General features: G+C 38.4%; 1 protein-coding gene and 1 pseudogene across 3 annotated transcripts in view; one reads left to right on the top strand and one right to left on the bottom strand.

The window, feature by feature from the left end:
- The window catches only part of CCDC148 (coiled-coil domain containing 148), a 280,505-nt gene that overhangs the window by 13,764 nt on the left and 241,907 nt on the right, over positions 1 to 24,834 (top strand). The gene's annotated exons all lie outside the window — the stretch shown is intronic.
- LOC129031246 (heterogeneous nuclear ribonucleoprotein D-like) lies at positions 17,637 to 24,503 on the bottom strand (annotated as a pseudogene).

The raw sequence follows: 24,834 nt of genomic DNA, 5'->3' as shown, positions 1-24,834 counted from the left end.
TTCTTTTATGCCTGTTGAGGAGCCACTACCTGTAGTCATCTCCCTTTACTGAGAGAGAGTAGAATGGAAACCTTTGCGGGCGTTGGAGTCAGACTGCCTGGGTTTGCATCTGGTCTCTCCACTCAGCAGCTGGATGATCTCGAACCACAGTTTCTCCATCTGCAAAATGGGAAGAACAGTGTTACTCAAACATTGTTGTGAGTATTTAATGAGTTAAAAGAGCTAAGACTCTTAGAATAGTGTCTGGCACATAGTAATTGCTATTGACTCTCATAAAGTGGTAGTGACTTCAGCGTAGGCTGGAAGAGAGGATAAAGCTGAAGTAGGGGAACAACACTGGATGAGTGGAATGCTGTGTTCTTATAGTTCTGGACCTTTTGCAATGGCACTCAATTCCTTGCTTCCTCCTCTTTTCCTGCTGTCATCCTGGGATGTAAATGTTGGGCAAAACCCTGATGAGAAGAGGAAGACTGGCATAATTTGTGGGTGATGTTCCTTTCATCTAATTTGAAAGAATGGCTACCTATGGCAACTTTTTCTCCCAGTACATTTCCTGTTTGAAACATGATTTTTTTTGTTTTCTACCATGCTTCTGAACTGGCATGCCATAATTATTATGCTCTAAGACCTTAAGATCTTAGAAAAAAGCCCAAGAATTGTCCTTTGGACAGGCCTATTTATAATATTATTCCAGTTGAAAAACAGCACTGGAAAAACTGTTCTTAGCAAAGAATATTAATTGACAAAAACATTTCTTTGCTAAGGATCTGAGGGAAGCAATCTGTTCTTAGCTCTTTCAAACCACAAAATAGATTTAGCCTCTAATGAACAAAAGCCAATTATTTATTTTCAATACCACCTTTAAAAAGCCTTTGTTTATTATAGCAGAGCTCTTTTTCTATTCTCTATGAAAGCAAATTTTTTAAATACAGCAGGTCTTTTTATAAGAAAAAGGCAGCCAAATCTAATAACAAGATTCTAGTTTGGGTGTAAAACGTATTTTTCCACCTCAATATTGAAGTATGTAGGTTTTTTAAATAAGAGGGTATTTATCCATTTTGATTAAGAAGTACCATTATGCCAAATCTTTGGTAGAGTGAGCATAACAAATATGTCATATGAAAAGAGGCACATAAAAATATTTTTGCTGGTAAAAGTTAAAATTCAATGGTACTTAGAAAACAATAATATTACACATTCTTGATGAACATGGAAGATATTAATATTAAATCTGGATAAATCAATGAGTATTTCACTTTTCCTCTCTTCTAAGGTGGAAGTAAAATAATACTAAACAATATTGACAAAAGGCTAATAAGTACATGTACTTTTTCAGATCATAAATACTGTGTTTGAAGCTCAAAAAGAATATGTCAACAGAAGAAAGAATTAAAATTCCTGAGCCATAGGATGTCACATAGCAAAGAATTTGGCCTTTTAATAAAACATCTTCAGCATATTTTTTATTTCAAATATATTACTAAGAGGAAAACAATCACATACTGCATGGTCATGTCAGAAATCAGTAGACCTTTCTGTATGTATAAGGCAACTACATTCTGTACTTATTTTGTAAACTTTTAATTAGATATTTCTGATTTACTTTAAAATTTTTGGTGTGATATTTAGTTAGAAAATATTATTTTAAATACAATTCATTCAGAAGATATCTTGATTTTGTATCTTGCATATTTTTCATTTAGGGTTTCTAAGTGCATTTTGGTGAATTGGCAGCCCTAGAAATAAAAATTCCGTTTTTCCAAAGACTTAGAAGAAGAGATGTTGAAATCTCTCTAGTTTGTCCAAACCTGGGACTGTAGCGTGATCCACTCACCCCAGTATTATAATAGTAGTGCAGATTCTCTTTCAAGCTATCTTTCCCTGGAATTGCTGGTCTATTTGTTTATATAGCCTATATAGGGGGTAATTGTCATTGTCAAGTATGGTACTTTTTCTTTCTTTTTTCTTTTTTTAAGAGACAGGGTCTCACTGTGTCACCCAGGCTGGAGTGCAGTGGCTATTTACAGGTGTGATCAGTGTATACTATAGCCTTGAACGCCTGTCAAGCAATGCTCCTGACTCAGCCTCCCAAGTAGCTGCTACTTACAGGTGTGCACCACTATGCCTGGCTCATTTTCTTTTTAATAGGCTATTGAACAGCTATCAGACAAAAATACATGAACAGCCTGGAGTATACTAGTAGTCATTCAGTTTGTTCAACATTAGTTCATTCCTTTTTATTGCTGAGTAGTATTCCATTACAGTAGTCTCCCACTTATTCGTGGTTTTACTTTCTGTAGTTTCAGTTACCTGCCAAAAAATTAAGATATTTTGAAAGAGAGACCACATTTACATAATTTTATTACAGTATGTTGCTATAAACATTCTCTTTTATTATTGGATATTTTGTTAATCTTTTACTGTGCCTAATTTGTAAATTAAACTTTATCATAGGTACATAAGTATAAGAAAAAACAGCATATATAGAGTATGGTACTATTTGAGGTTTCAGGTATCCACTGGGGGTCTTGAATGCATCTCCTGAGAATAACGGGGGACTATTGTGCATGTATTTATTTCTTTATTCATCTACCTATTGATGGGCATTTGAGTTGTTTCAGTTTTTGGTTATTATGAGTAATGTATGTATATTTATGTACAGTTTTTTGTGGAGGTGTACATTGTTTCGCTTGATATTGCTGGGTCCCAGAATAAGTTTATGTTTAACTATTTAACAGTTAAGAAACTGCCAAACAGTTTTCCAAAATGGCTATACCATTTGACACTCCTGACAGCAATCTATAACGTTTCAGTTATTACACATTCTTGTCAACACTTGATATTATCAACATTTAAATTTTAGGCTGGGTGCTGTGCCTCACACCTATAATCTCAGCACTTTTGGAGGCTGAGGCAGGAAGATCTCTTGAGCCCAGGTGTTCAAGACCAGCCAGGGCAACATAGGGAGACCTCATCTCTACTAAAAGTAATAGTAATAAAAAAAATAGCTGGGTGGGATGGCACATGCCTGTAGTCCTAGCTACTCAGGAGGTAAGGTAGGAAGATGCTTCATCCCAGGAGGTGGAGGCTACAGTGAGCCATAATTGCACCACTGCACTCCAGCCTGCACAACAGAGAAATACCTTGTATAAAAAAGTAATAATAATAAATGTTATCCGCTGTAATGTGTGTGTAGTGGCATCTTATTGTAGTTTAAATTTGCATTTTCCTGATGACTAAGGATGTTGAACATTTTAAAATATGCTTATTGAGCATTACTATATCTTCTATTGTGAAGCATATGTTCAAACAGTCTACCCTTTCCTTTTTGGATATCATGTTGCCGGCATATATACATGGCTAATGTCATGTAACTATCCAGACAGCTTTTTTTTTTCTTTTTATACTTTAACTTCTAGGGTACATGTGCACAACGTACAGGTTTGTTACATATGTATACATGTTCCACGTTGGTATGCTGAACCCATTAACTCATCATTTACATTAGGTATATCTCCTAATGCTATCCCTTCCCCCTGCCCGCAACCCACGACAGGCCTCGGTGTGTGATGTTCCCCACCCTGTGTCCAGGTGTTCTCATTGTTCAATTCCCACCTATGAGTGAGAACATGCGGTGTTTGGTTTCCTGTCCCTGCGATAGTTTGCTGAGAATGATGGTTTCCAGCTTCATCCATGTCCCTACAAAGGACATGAACTCATCCTTTTTTATGGCTGCATAGTATTCCATGGTGTATATGTCCCATATTTTCTTAATCCAGTCTATCATTGGTGGACATTTGGGTTGGTTCCAAGTCTTTGCTATTGTGAATAGTGCCACAATAAACATACATGTGCATGTATCTTTATAGCAGCATGATTTATAATCCTTTGGGTATATACCCAGTAATGGGATGGCTAGGTCAAATGATATTTCTAGTTCTAGATCCCTGAGGAATCGCCACACTGACTTCCACAATGGTTGAACTAGTTTACAGTCCCACCAACAGTGTAAAAGTGTTCCTATTTCTCCACGTCCTCTCCAGCACCTGTTGTTTCCTGACTTTTTAATGATTGCCATTCTAACTGGTGTGAGATGGTATCTCATTGTGCTTTTGATTTGCATTTCTCTGATGGCCAGTGATGATGAGCATTTTTTCATGTGTCTATTGGCTGCATAAATGTCTTCTTTTGAGAAGTGTCTGTTCATGTCCTTTGCCCACTTTTTGATGGGGTTGTTTGTTTTTTTCTTGTAAATTTGTTGGAATTCATTGTAGATTCTGGATATTAGCCCTTTGTCAGACGAGTAGATTGCAAAAATTTTCTCCCATTCTGTAGGTTGCCTGTTCACTCTGATGGTAGTTTCTTTTGCTGTGCAGAAGCTCTTTATTTTAATTAGATCCCATTTGTCAATTTGGGCTTGTGTTGCCATTGCTTTTGGTGTTTTGGACATAAAGTCCTTGCCCATGCCTATGTCCTGAATGGTATTGCCTAGGTTTTCTTCTAGGGTTTTTATGGTTTTAGGTCTAATATTCAAGTCTTTAATCCATCTTGAATTAATTTTTGTATAAGGTGTAAGGAAGGGATCAAGTTTCAGCTTTCTACATATGGCTAGCCAGTTTTCCCAGCACCATTTATTAAATAGGGAATCCTTTCCCCGTTTCTTGTTTTTGTCATGTTTGTCAAAGATCAGATGGTTGTAGATATGCGGCATTATTTCTGAGGGCTCTGTTCTGTTCCATTGGTCTATATCTCTGTTTTGGTGCCAGTACCATGCTGTTTTGGTTACTGAGGCCTTGTAGTATAGGTTGAAGTCAGGTAGCATGATGCCTCTAGCTTTGTCCTTTTGGCTTAGGATTGTCTCGGCAACACGGGCTCTTTTTTGGTTCCACACGAACTTTAAAGTAGTTTTTTCCGATTCTGTGAAGAAAGTCATCAGTAGCTTGATGGGGATGGCATTGAATCTATAAATTACCTTGGGCAATATGGCCATTTTCACAATATTGATTCTTCCTACCCATGAGCATGGAATGTTCTTCCATTTGTTTGTATCCTCTTTTATTTCATTGAGCAGTGGTTTGTAGTTCTCCTTGAAGAGGTCCTTCACATCCCTTGTAAGTTGGATTCCTAGGTATTTTATTCTCTTTGAAGCAGTTGTGAATGGGAGTTCACTCATGATTTGGCTGTCTGTCTGTTATTGGTATATAAGAATGCTTGTGTTTTTGCACATTGATTTTGTATCCTGAGACTTTGCTGAAGTTGCTTATCAGCTAAGGAGATTTTGGGCTGAGATGATGGAGTTTTCTAGATATACAATCATGTCATCTGCAAACACAGACAATTTGACTTCCTCTTTTCCTAATTGAATACCATTTATTTCCTTCTCCTGCCTGATTGCCCTGGTCAGAACTTCCAACAGTATGTTGAATAGGAGGGGTGAGAGAGGGCATCCCTGTCCTGTGCCAGTTTTCATAGGGAATGCTTCCAGTTTTTGCCCATTCAGTATGATATTGGCTGTGGGTTTGTCATAGATAGCTCTTATTATTTTGAGATATGTCCCATCAATACCTAATTGATTAAGAGTTTTCAGCATGAAGCGCTGTTGAATTTTGTCAAAGGCCTTTTCTGCATCTACTGAGATAATCATGTGGATTTGTCTTTAGTTCTGTTTATATGATGGATTACATTTATTGATTTGCATATGTTGATCCAGCCTGGCATCCCAGGGATGAAGCCCAATTGATCATGGTGGATAAGGTTTTTGATGTGCTGCTGGATTCGGTTTGCCAGTATTTTATTGAGGATTTTTACATCAATGTTCATCGGGGATATTGGTCTAAAATTCTCTTTTTTGGTTGTGTCTCTGCCAGGCTTTGGTATCAGGATGATGCTGGCCTCATAAAATGAGTTAGGGAGGATTCCCTCTTTTTCTATTATTTGGAATAGTTTCAGAAGGAATGGTACCAGCTCCTCCTTGTACCTCTGGTAGAATTTGGCTGTGAATCCATCTGGTCCTGGACTTTTTTTGGTTGGTAAGCTATTAATTATTGCCTCAATTTCAGAGCCTGTTATTGGTTTATTCAGAGATTCAGCTTCTTCCTGGTTTAGTCTTGGGAGGGTGTATGTGTCAAGGAATTTATCCATTTCTTCTAGATTTTCTAGTTTATTTGCATAGAGGTGTTTGTAGTATTCTCTGATGGTAGTTTGTATTTCTGTGGGATCAGTGGTGATATCCCCTTTATCGTTTTTTATTGCGTCTATTTGATTCTTCTCTCTTTTCTTCTTTATTAGTCTTGCTAGCGGTCTATCAATTTTGTTGATCTTTTCAACAAACCAGCTCCTGGATTCATTGATTTTTTTGAAGGATTTTTTATGTCTCTATTTCCTTCCGTTCTGCTCTGATTTTAGTTATTTCTTGCCTTCTGCTAGCTTTTGAATGTGTTTGCTCTTGCTTCTCTAGTTCTTTTAATTGTGATGTTAGGGTGGCAATTTTAGATCTTTCCTGCTTTCTCTTGTGGGCATTTAGTGCTATAAATTTCCCTCTACACACTGCTTTGAATGTGTCCCAGAGATTCTGGTATGTTGTCTTTGTTCTCATTGTTTTCAAAGAACATCTTTATTTCTGCCTTCATTTCGTTATGTACCCAGTAGTCATTCAGGAGCAGGTTGTTCAGTTTCCATGTAGTTGAGTGGTTTTGAGTGAGTTTCTTAATCCTCAGTTCTAGTTTGATTGCACTGTGGTCTGAGAGACAGTTTGTTATAATTTCTGTTCTTTTACATTTGCTGAAGAGTGCTTTACTTCCAACTATGTGGTCAATTTTGGAATAAGTGTGATGTGGTGCTGAAAAGAATGTATATTCTGTTGATTTGGGGTGGAGAGTTCTGTAGATGTCCATTATGTCTGCTTGGTGCAGAGCTGAGTTCAATTCCTGGATATCTTTGTTAACTTTCTGTCTCGTTGATCTGTCTAATGTTGACAGTGGGGTGTTAAAGTCTCCCATTATTATTTTGTGGGAATCTAAGTCTCTTTGTAGGTCTCTAAGGACTTGCTTTATGAATCCGAGTGCTCCTGTATTGGGTGCATATATATTTAGGATAGTTAGCTCTTCTTGTTGAATTGATCCCTTTACCATTATGTAATGGCCTTCTTTGTCTCTTTTGATCTTTGTTGGTTCAAAGTCTGTTTTATCAGAGACTAGGATTGTAACCCCTGCTTTTTTTTGTTTTCTATTTTCTTGGTAGATCTTCCTCCATCCCTTTATTTTGAGCCTATGTGTGTCTCTGCACGTGAGATGGGTTTCCTGAATACGGCACACTGATGGGTCTTGACTCTTTATCCAATTTGCCAGTCTGTGTCTTTTAATTGGAGCATTTAGCCTGTTTACATTTAAGTTTAATATTGTTTGTGTGAATTTGATCCTGTCATTATGATGTTAGCTGGTTATTTTGCTCGTTAGTTGATGCAGTTTCTTCCTAGCATTGATGGTCTTTACAATTTGGCATGTTTTTGCAGTGGCCAGTACCAGTTGTTGCTTTCCATGTTTATTGCTTCCTTCAGGAGCTCTTGTAAGGCAGGCCTGGTGGTGACAAAATCTCTCAGCATTTGCTTGTCTGTAAAGGATTTTATTTCTCCTTCACTTATGAAGATAGTTTGGCTGGATATGAAATTCTGAGTTGAAAATTCTTTTCTTTAAGAGTGTTGGATATTGGCCCCCACTGTCTTCTGGCTTGTAGAGTTTCTGCCGAGAGATCTGCTGTTAGTCTGATGGGCTTCCCTTTGTGGGTAACCTGACCTTTCTCTCTGGCTGTCTTTAGCATTTTTTCCTTCATTTCCACCTTGGTGAATCTGACAATTATGTGTCTTGGAGTTGCTCTTCTCGCGGAGTATCTTTGTGGTGTTCTCTGTATTTCCTGAATTTCAGTGTTGGCCTGCCTTGCTAGATTGGGGAAGTTCTCCTGGATAATATCCTGCAGAGTGTTTTCCAACTTGGTTCCATTCTCCCCATGACTTTCAGGTACACCAATCAGACGTAGATTTGGTCTTTTCACATAGTCCCATATTTCCTGGAGGCTTTGTTTGTTTCTTTTTACTCTTTTGTGTCTAAACTTCTCCTCTTGCTTCATTTCATTCTTTTGATCTTCGATCACTGACACCCTTTCTTCCACTTGATCACATTGGCTACCAAAGCTTGTGCATGAGTCACGTAGTTCTCGTGCCATGGTTTTCAGCTCCATCAGGTCATTTAAGGTCCTCTCTGCACTATTTATTCTAGTTAGCCATTCGTCTAATCTTTTTTCAAGGTTTTTAACTTCTTTGCAATGGGTTCAACCATCCTCCTTTAGCTCAGAGAAGTTTGTTATTACTGATCGTCTGATTCCTTCTTCTCTGAACTCGTCAAATTCATTCTCCATCCAGCTTTGTTCTGTTGCTGGCAAGGAGCTGCATTCCTTTGGAGGAGAAGAGGCACTCTGATTTTTAATATTTTCAGCTTTTCTGCTCTGGTTTCTCCCCATCTTTGTGGTTTTATCTACCTTTGTTCTTTTATGATGGTGACATACAGTTGGTGTTTTGGTGTGGATGTCCTTTCTGTTTGTTAGTTTTCCTTTCTAACAGTCAGGACCCTCAGCTGCAGGTCTTTTGGAGTTTGCTGGAGGTCCACTCCAGACGCTGTTTGCCTGGGTATCACCAGTGGAGGCTGCAGAACAGCATATATTGCAGAATGGCAAATGTTGCTGCCTGATCCTTCCTCTGGACACTTTGTCTCAGAGGGGCACCTGGCTGTTTCAGGTGTCATATGGCCCCTACTGGGAGGTACCTCCCAGTTAGGCTACTCAGGGGTCAGGGACCCACTTGAAGAGGCAGTCTGTCTGTTCTCAGATCTCAAGCTGCGTGCTGGGAGAACCACTACTCTATTCAAAGCTGTCAGACAGGGACGTTTAAGTCTGTGGAAGTTTCTGCTGCCTTTTGTTCAGATATGCTGTGCCCCCAGAGGTGGACTCTACAGAGGCAGGCAGGCAGGCCTCCTTGATCTCCGGTGGGCTCTACCCAATTGGAGATTTCCAGCCGTTTTGTTTACCTACTCAAGCCTCAGCAGTGACGGACGCCCCTCCCCCAGCCTTGCTGCCGCCTTGCAGTTCGATCTCAGATTGCTCTGCTAGAAGTGAGTGAGGCTCCGTGGGCGTGGGACCCTCAGAGCCAGGCACAGGATATAATCTTCTGGTATGCTGTTTGCTAAGACCATTGGAAAAGCGCAGTATTAGGATGGGAGTGTCCTAATTTTCCAGGTACCATCTGTCATGGCTTCCTTTGGCTAGGAAAGAGAAGTCCCCCACCCCTTGCACTTCCTGGGTGAGGCGATGCCCCACCATGCTTCAGCTCACACTCGGTGTGCTGCATCCATTGTCCAACAAGCCCCAGTGAGATGAATCCGGTACCTCAGTTGGAAATGCAGAAATCACCCACATTCTGCGTCGCTTACTCTGGGAGTTGTAGACTGGAGCTGTTCCTGTTCGGCCATCTTGGAACCTCCCTCCGCAGACCTACCCTTTCTAAAATTAGGTTGTTTTGTCTTACTATTGAGATTTTAAAAATTAATTACATATTTTGTTACAAGTGCTTTGTCAGATATATGTACCATAGATATTTTCTCCTAGTATTTTGTTTGCAACTTGAGTTTCTGAACAGTGTCTTTATGACAAAAGTTTTAATTTTGATAAAGTCCACTGTATTAAGTTTTTCTTTTATTTGTGCTTTTGTTTTATATATATATATATACATACACACCTACAGGTGTGGGCCATGACACCCAATATATATACATATATATATATGTATATATATATTTTTTTGTAGAGATGAGGTTTTGCCATGTTTTTCATGCTGGTCTCATACTCCTGAGCTGAAGCAATCCACCCACCTTGGCCTCTCAAAATGTTGGGATTACAGGTGTGAACTATTGCACCCAACCTATAATTTTACCTATGTTAATTTTTGTGTATGATTTGAGGCATCACATCATACACATGTTCACCATGTTGACCAGGCTGGTGTTGAACTCCTAACCTCAGGTGATCTGCCCACCTTGGCCTCCCAAAGTGCTGGGATTACCGGCTTGAGCCATTGTGCCTGGTCTCTTTTCCTGTGATTTATTTTTTTGGCTTTGGTATCAGGCAAATACCAACATTTTAAAAAGACTTGGGGTGTGTTCTTTTCTCCTTTAATTTCTGAAAGAGTTTGTATGGGGTTGATATTATTTATTCCTCAGAAGATTGATAAAATTTACCAGTCAAATAGTGTACATCTGGAATTTTCTCTTTGAGGAAGTTTTTAATAATGTAATTGAGTTAATAGATATAAGGAATTCATATTTTCTGTTCTTCTGGAGTTATTTTTGGTTATTTGTGTCATTTAGGAATTTGGACATTTCATCTACATTGTTGAATTTTGTGGCATAAAGTTGTTTATAGTATATTTAGTATTTTCATGGTATATCTTTTGCCATTCTTGTATTTTTACCCATAGTTTTGTTTGTATTTAAAGTGGGCTTTTTGTAAATACCATATTGTTTGTCTTGTTTTTATCATGTTTGACAATCTCTGCCTTTTAATTATAGTATTTATGTTATTTACCTTTAATATACTTATAACTATGGTTGGATGTAAGCCTACCATGTTGCTGGTTTTTTTAATTTTCATCATCTTTTTTTTAATTTTCTTTGCCTTTTTCTGCTCCCTCTTGATTATGTTTTATTCTACTTTATCTGTACTATGATATTATTAATTATAATTTTTAGTGGTTCTTCTAGAATTTATAGGTTAGCTCATTATAGTATATCTTAAATTATGTTTTATTAGCTTATTCATTATATAAAACCCTTAACACGATATTTTCATTTTTCTTATTCTGTACTTTGCCATTGTTAAAATTTATTTTTCATGTATATATGCAGTAAACAGTGCTACATATTTTTTCCATCTGGTGTCATTTTTTTTTCTTGCTCTGTTGCCCAGGCTGTAGTGCAGTGGCACAATCTTGACTCACTGCAACCTCCACCTCCCAGGTTCAAGCTATCCTTGTGCCTCAGCCACACAAATAGCTGAGATTACAGGCACACACCATAACACTCAGCTAATTTTTTGTATTTTTAGTAGGAAGTGTTTCACCCTGTTGGCCAGGCTGGTTTGAAACCCCTGACCTCAAGTGATCTGCCTGCCTTGACCTACCTAAAGTGCTGGGATTATAGGCATGAGCCACTGTGCTTGGCCTTTCTTTAATAATTCTTAGGGTGCAGGTCTTTCTTTAATAATCCTTGTTGGGCAGCTAAAAATCTCTTCAGTTTTGTTTTCCTGAGAAATTTTTTGTTTTGTCTTTATTCTTCAAAGATATTTTCACGGAGTGCGTAGGATTATAAATTGACAGGTTTTTTCTTTAAAAAAAAAAAACCTTTTTTTCAGCACTTTACAGATGTTCTGTCATTTTTTTTGACTTGTATAGTTTCGTACAGTGATCATTCTTATCTGTGAAGTCTGTGATCATTCTTCTCTGTGTTTTTCTATACATAATGTCTCCCTTCTCGACCCCATCACTAGAGGTTTTTCAGATTTTTTATGACAGTTTTTTTTTAACAATTTGATTATTAAATGCCTTTGAATGGTTTTATTAAGGCTTGTAATTCTTGGTTTGTGGTTCATTGGTATTCTTCAATCTGTGATTTTGTCTTTTTTTTCAGATTTGAAAACATTTTGACTTTTATTTTTAAAAATTTTTTTTCTTCATTCCCTCTCCTTTCTTCTAGCATTCCACTTACATGTATATTAGTATTCTTGGTATTGTCTGATATATCATTGAGGTTCTGTTAATTTTTTGGTCTTTTTTCTCTCTGTGTTTCATTTTAGATAATTTCTATTGTTGTGTCTTTAAGTTCATTGATTTTTTTCTTCTGCAGATCTAATCTGCTATTAATTCCATCCAATGACATTTTCATTTTACATATTACATTTTTTCAGCTCTAGAAATTTTATTTGTCTCTTTCATTTTTTATTATGTTTATGTTTTCTTTTAAGCCCTGGAGCATACTTATAACACTTATTTGATCTATTTTCAAGTTCTTTCATACTAATTCTATCATTTTTGCCATTTCTCTGTTTTATTTACTGTATTTTTTGTGCTTTTTAAAATTGATACATAATAGATACATATTTTTCAGGGTACATGTGATAATTTGATACATTCACATAATCAAATCAGGGTTATTGGAATATACATCACCTTAAATATTTATCTTTATGTTATGAACATTTGAATTATTCTCTCCAAGCTATTTCAAAATGTGCAATAAATTAATATTAACTGTAGTCACGCTACTGATCTATAGAATACCAGGTCTTATTTCTTCTGTTTAATTGTATATTTGTACCCATCACTATTTACGGATTTTTATTTTGTTCATTGATCAACTTTTTTGTCTGATTCCTGGTGCTTTGAGTGCTTTTTGAGTGGATACAGGATGTTGTAAATGTTAATATTGTTGAATGCCTGATTTTTCTTTTTTAAAAAAATTAGTTTTTGGCCTTGTTTTGGCAGGCTGCTAAGACTTATGGATCAGGTTGAGGCTTGTTTTTAAGCTTTGGTAGAATGTGTGTGGAGTTGCCTTTACTCTAACAAATTTCAGTTTTCCTCCTAAGGCTCTTGAGGTCCCTACTGTGAATGATTGGGGTGATTCACAAAGACTCTCCACCTTAACTAGTAAGAGGTCAAACATCTTCATCCCTGTGTGAACTCGAATAACTGCTCGCCTTTTATCTTCCTGTTCCATTTTTGTTGGGATTTGTACTACTTTCCTCTCCGCACACACCTCTCAGTATTCAGCAAAGACTCAAGAAGAGCCACATGCAGATTTATAAACTGATTTTATGCATAGCTCCCTCTTTTTTATAACTCTGCTTCACAACTTCCAGATGCCTTCACTTCCCTGACTGCTGATCTCTGATTACTGAAGACTACTAATGCTGAGAATGCTCTCCCTGTTGTATGGCCTGAAGTATACCTCCAGTCAGAAAGCCATGGCAAACATGAGTCCCACCCAACTTGTTTCATTTTATTCAGTGATCACAGACATGTTTTGCCTGTTATCCGATTTGTGAAAACATGGGTTTTATATATTTTGTCCAGTTTTCTAGTTGTTTACAGTGGAAGGGTAAGCCTGGTCTTTGATACACCATTATAGCCAGAAGCAGATATCTGGTTTGTATTCTTAATTTTGTTATTACTACCTTAATCCCTCAGAAAAACCTTTTAACAATTTACATTTTTGTTTATGTACGCACTTATGCATTGGATATTATTGGCTCCTTCTTTCTTGAAAGGTTCTCTTCCACTAGTTTCTAGAATATCATACTAATCTGATTTTTCTCCTTTCTCTCTTGCCATTTCTTTTAAGATTCCTTTTTAGCTCATCATCCTTTACCTTAGCATTATATCTTGGAATTTCTCGAGGCTTATTTCTAAGTACTCCTATCTATCTATGTATCTATCTATGTATCTATCTATGTATCTATCTATCTATCTATCTATCTATCTATGTATCTATTCATTCTCTTTCTAGGAAATCTTACCTATGACATTAAAGATCACCAAGGACTTTCAAACTTCTTTTTTTATTATTATTATACTTTAAGTTTCAGGGTACATGTGCACAATGTGCAGGTTTGTTACATGTGTATACATGTGCCATGTTGGTGTGCTGCACCCATTAACTCGTCATTTACATTAGGTATATCTCCTAATGCTATCCCTCCCCCCTCCCCCCACCCCACGACAGGCCCTGGTGTGTGATGTTCCCCACCCTGTGTCCAAGTGTTCTCATTGTTCAATTCCCACCTATGAGTGAGAACATGCGGTGTTTGGTTTCCCATCCTTGTGATAGTTCGCTGAGAATGATGGTTCCCAGCTTCATCCATGTCCCTACAAAGGACATGAACTCATCCTTTTTTATGGCTGCATAGTAGTCCATGGTGTATATGTCCCACATTTTCTTAATCCAGTCTATCATTGGTGGACATTTGGGTTGGTTCCAAGTCTTTGCTATTGTGAATAGTGCCGCAATAAACATACTTGTGCATGTGTCTTTATAGTAGAATGATTTATAATCCTTTGGGTGTATGCTCAGTAATGGGAAGCCTGGGCCAGATGGTATTTCTAGTTCTAGATCCTTGAGGAATCGCCACACTGTCTTCCACAATGGTTGAACTACGGTCCCACCAACAGTGTAAAAGTGTTCCTATTTCTCCACATCCTCTCCAGCACCTGTTGTTTCCTGACTTTTTAATGATCACCATTCTAACTGGTGTGAGATGGTATCTCATTGTGGTTTCAAACTTCTATTTCCAGCCTAGCCTTCTCTTACATGCTCTAAACCCTCCTGCCTGCTTTGACATCTCTAAGGCAACTCAAAGTCAAGTTAATGAAATTGCTATCTTCTCACCTTCCCTGACACCTGCCTTCAAATCTGGCCCTCTTCCAATGTTTCATATTTCAGCAAATTATTCCTCCATCCCATCTAGTTGTGCTGTTAAGAAATGAGGAACAGATCTTGGACAGTTTCCTTTTCCTTATTCCGCAGCAATCCCTGACCCTACCTCCTTGTATATTATCTCCATCAGCAAGTTCTGTAGTTTTACCTCTTAAGTCTTTTGACCCCATTTACTTCTTATCATTGCCACTGAATTAGTTTAAGCTACATATCATCTTTCATCTGATCCACTGTAACAGTCTCCTAAGTGGCCTCTGTAAATCTCCTCTAATCCTCCACCCAAATCTGCTGTCAATACCCCAGGCTAAAGTGACCTTCCAAAGATCAGATCTGAGCATGTCAGTCCCTTCCTTAAGTCTCCTCCATAGATTCTTATTGATTTTAGGATAAAGACTCTAATCCTAAATAAAGCCTAAAAGACTCTCTGTGTTTTGTCCATCGTCTGCCTCTCCTGCTTCTTCTCTACCACAATGATCTTGACTGTGTTCCCCAACCAACTGGCTTCTTTCAGTTTTTGGAAAATGCCCCACTTCCTTCTTCTTTTTTTTTTTTGAATAAAGTCTCACCCTGCCACCCAGGCTAGAGTGCAGTGGTGTGATGATGGCTAACTGCAGCCTTGACCTCTTCAGCTCAAGCTGTCTTCCTACCTAAGGCCTCCCAGGTAGCTGAGATTATAGGCATGTGCTACCACACCCAGCTAATTTTTGTATTTTTTTAGAGACGGGGTCTCGCCATGTTCCCCAGGCTGGTCTCGAACTCCTGAGCTCAAGTAATCCTCCTGCCTCAGCCCCCTAAAGTGTTGGGATTATAGGTATGAGCCACCATACCTGGTCCCCTCTTTCCTTCTTGCCATAGTATCTCAGCATATGCAATTCTGTTTGAAATATCCTTTCCTACCTTTAAATCACACTCTGCTCCAGGGTAACTCCTATTTATAATATCTATAGATTCCAGTTTTGCCACCTCTTCAAGAAAGCCCTTTTTTCCCTTTAAATACACACTTTGTTTATAATTGTATAAAACTGGTTATGTCACTGCCACTTTGTCCCCCAGTGAAAATAAGATCCATGTCCTCAGCACTAGGCCCTACATAAATATTTTTGAATGGATAAGTGAATGAATTACTCAGTGGTTTCCATTTATTTTTATAGAATCATGAACATAATAAGTTATAAATGAAAATTTGTTAAACACTTTATGAATTGTTGCCTAATGTGCATTATCATTTCATCTGTTCTGAATGACTATGGCCTTTTAAAATGGGGTTTATATTTTATTGAAATTATAGTATGGACAATTTTAGATAAACTCTCACTGTGAGGTCAAATTATTATTTCTTTATTATTTTTATTTATTTCAAAAGCCTTTATTCATTTTTGGTCAGAGAAAAGGACAATCTCAAGGTCAACTTTTCACTTAATTATACGTTTGAACTTACAGGATTCACTACCTAGACACTGTGCCTACTGACAACACAAAATGAACTCCCTTCTAGTCCCTAAAGTTGCATGTTGAAAGAATAACCAGAATCCTTTGCAATAGCCAACATTGGTACTTATCCTAGGTGTAAGGTGTAATAGAAAAACAGAAGCAAAAACGGACAAGAGCATTGTAACTTTATAGCACAACAAGTGCATATATCACTGGAACAAATAAAGTTACAGGCACCAAATTTTTTTAAAAGGCAGGTTCATAAGCATAAAAAACTTAAATTGGTTGCACAAGGTTAATTACTCTGCATGTGGACACGTGTGCCGATCCCAGTAGTTAACTGGAGACAAACATCCTTAAATCCAATTAACTATACTGAATGCCAAATTCAAAGTTTGTGTTTACCTAGGTCCTCTAAAACCTAGATATGAAATTATTTCTTTTCAATGAACCAGGAAAATCTACTGTAATGACACGAGTCAGGAACACTTGGATCAACATTAACATATCTAAGACTTACCTTTTCCACTATTCCTTCCTACATCTGAATATGCAAATGCTTACCTACTCAAGTTTATTCACTAACTACATTAAAATGATATTTACTATCATGACTTTTTCTAAACTCACACGGCATTTGCAGTTAACTGTAATACAGCTTCCTCAGAATGCCCAAATAGAAAATATTTTGTTCAGTGTTGTGATGGCTGTGACATAACACTAACAGAATATAACTAAATCAGTTATTCTGCCACTACTTCAAGTTTTAATTGAACTTTTGATCAAACTTTAATGGATAATCTCATACCTATCTGTGAAATTCCTTGTGTTATAATTACTTTCAATACTTTATAGTTCCTACCACAGTTTTACAGTGTTCTTTTCTATATTTATTTGGATTTTTACTAAGAGAATTAACATCATGGTGTTATGATTATAATTGCATATAAAGCTTTTTCTAGCAGACCACTGATTAGCTCTAAAGACAAAGAAGTAATTAGCAATTCAAAAATGGCTTTCCAGAGACAAGAACAAAGCAAAAGGAGCTACTAACAATCATTATGTTACAATCCAGAGGACACATGGTCTACTAGAAAGCTTCCAGTGATCACAACACTGTGACTTTGTCTCAGGACAGTGTCTTCAGATATCCAGAGGGGAAAGAACATCATCCAAAGATGTGGTGGAAACTTCAGTTAACAGAGAGATGAAGTCTTAAGAGCATGGAATATATCTACATATTGGGAAACAGGGTGACACTGTGGCTGGCTATTTATAAAGGACCACAGTTTCTCCCTATGGATCAATTCTCTCCGCACAACAAACTGTGCCTTAATTACTGATTATTTAAAATTATATTTTTATGGAGCTATGTGGTACCTGACACAGAAAAATAATCACATAAGGAAGCATTTATTTGAGGTTCAATATAAAATCATACAAATAAAATGTGTATAAACACAAATCCACATTGAGTCATAACATAGATAGCAAAGGACAAAGTAAAAACAAAGAACATGAATTGGCAGCAATATACAGTTAGACACAATTGTGTCTTGTACACTAGAAAGTCTTTTACAAAATAATCTTAGATCAACAAAAGACCAGTCTTCAATGTCATCCTGCAAGATGGGTTGTTTTAGCATCATCTACTCCCGTTTTCTGCAATGTCCTCCTTTAGTATGGGTAGTGATTGTTTTGGTGATTGCCACCCCTGGAGATGCCTTGCAATAACTGCTCTTTTGGCCACTATAGTCTGCATACAACTGTGCATAGTCATGGTTCCTATAGTTATACCCAGCGTGATCATATCTGCCATAGCCACTATGATTTTGATCACCACCATAGGCATTATTGTAATTCCCATATCCGCGATCATAGTAGTCACTAGATCATTGATTCCAGTTATGCCTTGACCTTGGTCACGACCCCCCAGGGCCCCCTCATTCACTGGTTGCAGCACCTGTTCTTCCTTTTTGTTTTGGTGTTGCAGCTTCTATATCTCTTTGGGTTGTGCAACTTTGATTTCACACTTCCCAGAACCAATTTGATAATAATCTGCTGTCTAACAATCTTTACTGGCTCTTCATCTATATATGTGAGAAAACAAAATCTTCTTTTGTTTTTTTGTATCCATGGGAATTTCAATATTTTCAAACTTTCCAAAGGCTCCAATATATTCTTTAATTTGTTTTTCAGAAGTTTCTGGGCTCAATCCACCCACAAAACCCTTTTTGGGGGATTCTTTCCCTTTTTTTATTACTATACTTTAAGTTCTAGGGTACATGTGCATAACGTGCAGGTTTGTTACATAGGTATACATGTGCCATGTTGGTGTGCTGCACCCATTAACTCATCATTTACATTAGCTATATCTCCTAATGCTATCCCTCCCCACTCCCCCCACCCCACGACAGGCCCTGGTGTGTGATGTTCCTCACCCTGTGTCCAAGTGTTCTCATTGTTCAATTCCCACATATGAGTGAGAACATGCAGCATTTGGTTTCCCGTCCTTGTGATAGTTTGCTGAGAATGATGGTTTCCAGCTTCATCCATGTCCCTAAAAAGGACATGAACTCATCCTTTTTTATGGATGCATAGTATTCCATGTGTATATGTGCCACATTTTCTTAATCCAGTCTATCATTGATGGACATTTGGGTTGGTTCCAAGTCTTTTCTATTGTGAATAGTGCTGCAATAAACATATGTGTGCATGTGTCTTTATAGCAGCATGATTTATAATCCTTTGGGTATATACCCAGTAATGGGATGGCTGGGTCAAATGATATTTCTAGTTCTAGATCCTTGAGGAATCGCCACACTGACTTCCACAATGGTTGAACTAGTTTACAGTCCCACCAACAGTGTAAAAGTGTTCCTATTTCTCCACACCCTCTCCAGCACCTGTTGTTTCCTGACTTTTTAATGATTGCCATTCTAACTGATGTGAGATGGTATCTTATTGTGGTTTTGATTTTCATTTCTCTGATGGCCAGTGATGATGAGCATTTTTTCATGTGTCTGTTGACTGCATAAATGTCTTCTTTTGAGAAGTGTCTGTTCATATCCTTCACCCACTTTTTGATGGGGTTGTTTTATTTTTTCTTGTAAATTTGTTTAAGTTCTTTGTAGATTCTGGATATTAGCCCTTTGTCAGACGAGTAGATTGCAAAAATTTTCTCCCATTCTGTAGGTTGCCTGTTCACTCTGATGGTAGTTTCTTTTGCTGTGCAGAAGCTCTTTATTTTAATTAGATCCCATTTGTCAATTTGGGCTTGTGTTGCCATTGCTTTTGGTGTTTTGGACATGAAGTCCTTTCCCATGCCTATGTCCTGAATGGTATTGCCTAGGTTTTCTTCTAGGGTTTTTATGGTTTTAGGTCTAACATTTAAGTCTTTAATCCATCTTGAATTAATTTTTGTATAAGGTGTAAGGAAGGGATCCAGTTTCAGCTTTCTACATATGGCTAGCCAGTTTTCCCAGCACCATTTATTAAATAGGGAATCCTTTCCCCATTGCTTGTTTTTGTCATGTTTGTCAAAGATCAGATGGTTGTAGATGTGTGGTATCATTTCTGTTCCATTGGTCTATATCTCTGTTTTAGTACCAGTACCATGCTGTTTTGGTTACTGTAGCCTTGTAGTATAGGTTGAAGTCAGGTAGCATGATGCCTCCAGCTTTGTACTTTTGGCTTAGGATTGTCTTGGCAATGTGGGCTCTTTCTTGGTTCCATATGAACTTTAAAGTAGTTTTTTCCAATTCTGTGAAGAAAGGCATTGGTAGCTTGATGGGGATGGCATTGAATCTATAAATTACCTTGGGCAATATGGCCATTTTCACAATATTGATTCTTCCTACCCATGAGCATGGAATGTTCTTCCATTTGTTTGTGTCCTCTTTTATTTCATTGAGCAGTGGTTTGTAGTTCTCCTTAAAGAGGTCCTTTATGTCCCTTGTAAGTTGGATTCCTAGGTATTTTATTCTCTTTGAAGCAATTGTGAATGGGAGTTCACTCATGATTTGGCTGTCTGTCTGTTATTGGTGTATGGGAACGCTTGTGATTTTTGCACGTTGATTTTGTATCCTGAGACTTTACTGAAGTTGCTTACCAGCTTAAGGAGATTTTGGGCTGAAACAATGGTGTTTTCTAAATGTACAGTCATGTCATCTGCAAACAGGGACAATTTGACTTCCTCTTTTCCTAACTGAATACCCTTTATTTCTTTCTCCTGCCTGATTGCTCAGGCCAGAACTTCCAACACTATGTTGAATAGAAGTGGTGAGAGAGGGCATACCTGCCTTGTGCCAGTTTTCAAAGGGAATGCTTCCAGTTTTTGCCCATTCAGTATGATATTGGCTGTGGGTTTGTCATAAATAGCTCTTATTATTTTGAGATACGTCCCATCAATACCTAATTTATTGAGAGTTTTTAGCATGAAGGGCTGTTGAATTTTGTCAAAGGTCTTTTCTGCATCTATTGAGATAATCATGTGGATTTGTCTTTGGTTCTGTTTATATGATGGATTACATTTATTGATTTGCATATGTTGAACCAGCCTTGCATCCCAGGGATGAAACCCACTTGATCATGGTGGATAAGCTTTTGATGTGCTGCTGGATTCAGTTTGCCAGTACTTTATTGAGAATTTTTCCTTAATAAAGGAAAGGTTTATTGGTCTAAAATTCTCTTTTTTTGTTGTGTCTCTGCCAGGCTTTGGTATCAGGATGATGCTGGCCTCATAAAATGAGTTAGGGAGGATTCCCTCTTTTTCTATTATTTGGAATAGTTTCAGAAGGAATGGTTCCAGCTCCTCCTTGTACCTCTGGTAGAATTTGGCTGTGAATCCATCTGGTCCTGGACTTTTTTTGGTTGGTAAGCTATTAATTACTGCCTCAATTTCAGAGCCTGTTATTGGTCTATTCAAGGATTCAACTTCTCCCTGGTTTATCTTAGGAGGGTGTATTTGTCCAGGAATTTATCCATTTCTTCTAGATTTCTAGTTTATTTGCGTAGAGTTGTTTATAGTATTCTCTGATGGTAGTTTGTATTTCTGTGGGATTGGTGGTGATAACCCCTTTATCATTTTTTATTGCATCTATTTGATTCTTCTCTCTTTTCTTCATTAGTCTTGCTAGCGGTCTATCAATTTTGTTGATCTTTTCAACAAACCAGCTCCTGGATTCATTGATTTTTTGAAGGGTTTTTTGTGTCTCTATCTCCTTCCGTTCTGCTCTGATCTTAGTTATTTCTTGCCTTCCACTAGCTTTTGAATGTGTTTGCTCTTGCTTCTCTAGTTCTTTTAATTGTGATGTTAGGGTGTCCATTTTAAATCTTTCCTGCTTTCTCTTGTGGGCATTTAGTGCTATAAATTTCCCTCTACACACTGCTTTGAATGTGTCCCAGAGATTCTGGTATGTTTTCTTTGTTCTCCTTGTTTTCAAAGAACATCTTTATTTCTGCCTTCATTTTGTTATGTACCCAGTAGTCATTCAGGAGTAGGTTGTTCAGTTTCCAAGTAGTTGAGCAGTTTTGAGCGAGTTTCTGAGTCCTGAGTTCTAGTTTGATTGCACTGTGTTGTGAGAGACAGTTTGTTATAATTTCTGTTCTTTTACATTTGCTGAGGAGTGCTTTACTTCCAACTATGTGGTCAATTTTGGAATAAGTGTGATGTGGTGCTGAGAAGAATGTATATTCTGTTGATTTGGGGTAGAGAGTTCTGTAGATGTCCATTATGTCTGCTTGGTGCAGAGCTGAGTTCAATTCCTGGATGTCCTTGTTAACTTTCTGTCTTATTGATCTGTCTAATGTTGACAGTGGGGTGTTAAAGTCTCCCATTATTATTTTGTGGGAGTCTAAGTCTCTTTGTAGGTCTCTAAGAACTTGCTTTGTGAATCTGGGTGCTCCTGTATTGGGTGCATATATATTTAGGATAGTTAGCTCTTCTTGTTGAATTGATCCCTTTACCATTATGTATTGGCCTTTTTGTCTCTTTTGATCTCTGTTGGTTTAAAGTCTGTTTTGTCAGAGACTAGGATTGCAACCCCTGCTTATTTTTTTTTTTTTGCTTTCTATTTTCTTGGTAGATCCTCCCCTATCCCTTTATTTTGAGCCTATGTGTGTCTCTGCACTTCAGAAGGGTTTCCTGAATACAGCACACTAATGGGTCTTGACTCTATCCAATTTGCCAGTCTGTGTATTTTAATTGAAGCATTTAGCCCATTTACATTTAAGGTTAATATTGTTATGTGTGAATTTGATCCTGTCATTATGATGTTAGCTGGTTATTTCACTCATTAGTTGACGCAGTTTCTTCCTAGCATTGATGGTCTTTACAATTTGACATGTTTTTGCAGTGGCTGGTACTGGTTGTTCCTTTCCATGTTTAGTGCTTCCTTTGGGAGCTCTGGTAAGGCAGGCCTGGTGGTGACAAAATCTCTCAGTATTTGCTTGTCTGTAAAGGATTTTATTTCTCCTTCACGTATGAAGCTTAGTTTGGGTGGATATGAAATTCTGGCTTGAAGATTCTTTTCTTTAAGTATGTTGAATATTGGCCCCCACTCTCTTCTGGCTTGTAGAGTTTCTGCCGAGAGATCTGCTGTTAGTCTGATGGGCTTCCCTTTGTGGGTAACTCGACCTTTCTCCCTGGCTGCCCTTAACATTTTTACATTTGGTGAATCTGACAATTATGTGTCTTGGAGTTCCTTTTCTCGAGGAGTATCTTTGTGGCATTCTCTGTATTTCCTGAATTTGAATGTTGGCCTGCCTTGCTAGGTTGGGGAAGGTCTCCTGGATAATTTCCTGCAGAGTGTTTTCCAACTTGGTTCCATTCTGCCTGTCACTTTCAGGTACACCAATCAGACGTAGATTTGGTCTTTTCACATAGTCCCATATTTCTTGGAGGCTTTGTTTGTTTCTTTTTTACTCTTTTTTCGCCAAACTTCTCTTCTTGCTTCATTTCATTCATTTGATCTTCAATCACTGATACCCTTTCTTCCAGTTGATCGAATCGGCTACTGAATCTTGTGCATGCATTACGTGGTTCTCATGCCATGGTTTTCAGCTGCATCAGGTAATTTAAGGACTTCTCTACACTGTTTATTCTAGTTAGCCATTTGTCTAATCTTTTTTCTAGGTTTTTAGCTTCTTTGCGATGGGCTCAAACATCCTCCTTTAGCTCGGAGAAGTTTGATCGTCTGAAGCCTTCTTCTCTCAACTTGTCAAAGTCATTCTCCGTCCAGCTTTGTTTCATTGCTGGTGAGGAGCTGCGTTCCTTTGGAGGAGAAGAGGCACTCTGATTTTTAGAATTTTCAGCTTTTCTGCTCTGGTTTCTCCCCATCTTTGTGGTTTTATCTACCTTTGGTTTTTTATGATGGTGACGTACAGATGCGGTTTTGGTGTGGATGTCCTTTCTGTTTGTTAGTTTTCCTTCTAACAGTCAGGACCCTCAGCTGCGGGTCTGTTGGAGTTTGCTGGAGGTCCACTCCAGACCCTGTTTGCCTGGGTATCACCACCGGAGGCTGCAAAACAGCGAATATTGCAGAACAGGAAATTTTCCTGCCTGATCCTTCCTCTGGAAGCTTTGTCTCAGAGGGGCACCCGGCCATGTGGGCTGTCAGTCGGCCCCTACTGGTGCTTTTCGGACAGTGGGTGCAGGACAGTGTGTGTAGCCCACCAAGCAAGAGCCAATGCAGGGCGAGGCATCACCTCACCAGGGAAGTGCAAGGGTTCAGGAAATTCCCTTTCCTAGCCACGGGAAGCTGTGACAGACAGCACCTGGAAAATCAGGTTACTCCTACCCTAATACTGCACTTTTCCAACGGTCTTAGCCAATGGCATGCCAGGAGATTATATCCCATGCCTGGCTCGGAGGGTCCCAGGCCCAGGGAGCCTTGCTCATTGCTAGCACAGCAGTCTGAGATGGAACTGCAAAGTGGCAGTGAGGCTGGGGGAGGGGTGCCCGCCAGCTGAGGCTTGAATAGGTAAACAAAGCTGCAGGGAAGCTTGCACTGGGTGGAGCCCACCACAGCTCAAGAAGGCCCGGCTGCCTCTGTAGACTGCACCTCTGGGGGCAGGGCATAGCTGAACAAAAGGCAGCAGAAAACTTCTGCAGACTTAAATGACCCTGGTCTGACAGCTTTGAAGAGAGTAGTGGTTCTCCCAGCACGGAGATTCTTTCCCTTTTAAAGCTTTGGTCCTCTTGGAGTCTATCAGTTTGCCATCCAGTTTGTGTTCTTTCAGTTCCAAGGCATTATCAACACTAGCAGCATCTCTGAAAAGCACAAATCCAAATCCCTTTATCTCCCAATTATTGGATCTGTGTTAATTGTGCAGTCTACAACTTCCCCAAATTGAGATAAGTATTCCGTCACATCTTTTTTGCTTTTATCCCAGCTCAAACCTCCAATACACATTTTACTATCGTCTTGCTCATTCTTGCTTGCATTCATCTTGGGTCCGTCTGTGAATTCTGTTGCTGTATTTGTTCATGTCCTCCATGGTGAAGGAGTTGTCAGCAGAGAGGTGCTGGCATGCAGTCTGGGTTGCTGCGGTAGTGATGGCGGAGCAACTATTTCTGTATTTAATATGGTTAAAAGATTTACCTCCTGGTTCCAGTTTTTCTTTCTAGGGGTGGGAAAATTTTTTCTTTCTAGGGGTGGGGAAAGGCCTACTTTCAAAATATTTCAGCTTTCAACTGTATAGATTGTATATTTTCACAAAGGAGGGGATGGTTATCCAGTTTCTAATGAGGGAAATGGGCTTGTAGAGGTGGTTCTGACATCTATCCCCTTTCTCACACATACTCCTGATTACCATAGACTTAAGTAGTCAATGTATTTTTATTGTTTGGCTTAGCTGCCATTTATTATCTCAT

The sequence above is a fragment of the Pongo pygmaeus genome, chromosome 11 (assembly GCF_028885625.2).
Source record: "Pongo pygmaeus isolate AG05252 chromosome 11, NHGRI_mPonPyg2-v2.0_pri, whole genome shotgun sequence".
In the NCBI taxonomy this organism is placed as follows: Eukaryota; Metazoa; Chordata; class Mammalia; order Primates; family Hominidae; genus Pongo; species Pongo pygmaeus.
This window is presented reverse-complemented; position numbering and strand designations above follow the sequence as displayed.